At 40.3% G+C, this 2,752-nt stretch overlaps 1 pseudogene; it reads left to right on the top strand.

The window, feature by feature from the left end:
- Positions 1 to 1,744: 1,744 nt before the first annotated feature.
- On the top strand, positions 1,745 to 2,519 carry LOC132491222 (small ribosomal subunit protein uS2-like; annotated as a pseudogene).
- Positions 2,520 to 2,752: the final 233 nt, after the last annotated feature.

Genomic DNA, 2,752 nt, shown 5'->3' with positions numbered 1-2,752 from the left:
AAGATACTGTTTATTCCCTACCTTTCAAAAATATTGAAACAGATAAATTTAATTTTAAAAATTACTTGTGTTATAGTTAGCATGGGTTTTTCTCCCCTCTTTATGGGATATACATTTGGCTTTAGAGAGGCTGGAAGAGAAAGAAATTTGCATTTACTGTGTAAGCCAGACACCACTGAGAAAAATCATATTACTTCATTTGTTTACTACATTTTCTAAAGTAAATTTCTTTCAATTGAAGGGAAAGAGATTGTTAGATAATGTCAGATGTTTTTGTGTCTAACCAAAATGTATCAAATACTGTTCAAAGAGCTGACTCAAACTATGTCTGTGTACTATAAAAAGGGTGGGCTAAATATATGTATTTAATAACCCAGTAATTACTGACGGGTAGACAACCTTAAGAAAGGAGCCATATAATGAGTGTGGGATTAGGCCCTTAACTAGATCCTTGATACTTGAAGACATCCTGCAGCTCTCTGAATTCCCATCATGTTTTTCATCATAATTGCTTCCTTAGCACCCATCTGGGCTGCTATCCACAGAGGCTTATAACTTCCAGGGAAGAATAAATACGGAGACAAATGAATTCTTTGGAAGCTCCAGTTCTGCCTTGGTGCATATTTCTCCATAATAAAATAATGGAGGGAAGCATTAAAAAAAAATTAACTGAAGCAAATGTCCCCAAATAGATTATTTTCCACAAAGAATCAGAATCAGTGGGTGCTATCTGTTCACTTGTTGGCTATAAAATCACTGAGGGAGAAATAACAATTAATGAAATCACAGCATTAGTTTAACCCTACGAACTTAGATACAAAGAAAAAACGAAAAAAACTTTTAAAAGACCATCTTAAAGAAGGCCACACAATTAAGATGTCATTCGCAGCAGGTTTCCAGCTTCTTCGCTGTCTCTCAGGAAGGGGCTCCATAGTGTCTATGGTTACCCTTTAAGGCATAACAATATGTGTTTCTGCTCATGAATTTTAGAGATTGAATATGTTAAAAGAGTTGCTGTAGTTTCATCATTTCTAGAATCTCCTGGGGCATTGTATACAGCTGCATTCAAAGAAAATGAACTGTTATAAACTTGATCATATTCATCCCTTGGGTTCATCTGATTACAAAGTTGCCCAATGAGCTGTTACAGTATTACAGTATTTTAAACTAATTAGGTAACCCAGATATTGGGATTTCTTTCCTTTCTTCTTCTTCTTTTCTTTGCCTTTATAGTACATAGTTCACCTTTCTCTAACAGTTTGACTATCTCGGTGTTTGTTGTGCTGCCAAAACACACAAATCACATCCCTAAAATACACCTTTTCTCACACCCTCTTCATGTGAGGGAGATGAATGGTGCACATTTCTTTTGCCATTTTATTGATTCTGAATCAGAGCCATTAAAGAGCAACACTATTCAATTCAGGAACTCAGAGAGCTACGATGACTACCAGATCATGCAATTTCCTAAATCAGTGGGTGACAATTCAAGAGTCCTTCAGGACATAGTTATACTGAAGCAAAGAAACAGAGACACATATTCAGTAAAAGAAATTGTCATATAGAAGAACAAGTGAATTCTTTAGAAGGTATATTTCTGCCTTGTTGCAAATTTCTCCCTAAAATCAAGGAGTGATGCATTAAAAAAAAAAAAAAAAAAAAAAGCCATTCAGTGCTGGCTGAGAGAGGATTCCACATAGCATTGTTTTGGGACCCCAGCTTACCTCAAAGGGAAACTTTCACAATGTCCAGAACCCTCGATGTCCTACAAATGAAGTAAAAGGATGTCTTCAAATTCCTTGCAGCAGGAACCCGCTTAGGTGGCACCAACCTTGACTTCCAAATTGAACAATGCATCTACAAAAGGAAAAGTGGTGGCATCTGCATCATAAATCTGAAGAGAACCTGGGAGAAGCTTCTGCTGGCAGCTCATGCCATTGTTAGCATTGAAAACTCAGCTGATGTCAGTGTCATACCCTCCAGGAATGTTGGCCAGCACGTTGTACTGATGTTTACTGCTGCGGTGGGAGCCACACCCACTGCTGGCTGCTTCACTCCTGGAAGCTCGGCTAGATGGACCCAGACAGACATTGCTTTGCGTGACACAGACTCTCCTCTGTGCTATGTGGACATCTCCATCCGAGCAACAAGAAGAGAGCTCCCTCAGTGGGTCTGATGTGCAAGATGCTGGCCCGGGAAGCTCTGCACATGTGTGGCGCCATGTGCCCGTGAGCGGTCTCGAAAGGTCTTGCCTGATGTTTACTTCTGCAGGGACACTGAAAAGATTGCTAAAATGGCTGTAACCAAGGAATAATGTCAGGGTAAATGGACCACTCCAGCTCCTGAGTTTACTGCTACCCAAGCTGAGGTTGCAGAGTGGTCTGAAGACAAAAAGCGTCCTCTGTGCCTAGCCGGCAGTTTCCTGAAGATGGTGATTCTCAGCCCACCACCAAAGACTGGTCTGAGCCCCTACTGCTCAGGCAAATGAATGAGTAGGAACAACCCCTGGGTGCTCTTAACCTGCTCCTTAAGCGTAAGAAATAGGGTTGAGAGAAAATAAACAGCTTTTTTGAAAAACGGATTCAACAATACACGTGGTATGGCAGAATGTGTACCCCTAGAATGCATATGTTGAGGCCTTATCCCCATAATGTGACTAGTTGGAGATAGGTCTTTAGGGAGATAATTAAGGTTAAATGAGGTCATGAGGGTGGACCCTGACCCATAGCACTGGTGTCCTTATAAGAAGAGA

This window comes from Mesoplodon densirostris, chromosome 5, assembly GCF_025265405.1.
Source record: "Mesoplodon densirostris isolate mMesDen1 chromosome 5, mMesDen1 primary haplotype, whole genome shotgun sequence".
NCBI lineage: Eukaryota > Metazoa > Chordata > Mammalia > Artiodactyla > Ziphiidae > Mesoplodon > Mesoplodon densirostris.
Note: the sequence above shows the minus strand (reverse complement) of the source record. Positions and strands in the feature narration are given on the sequence as shown.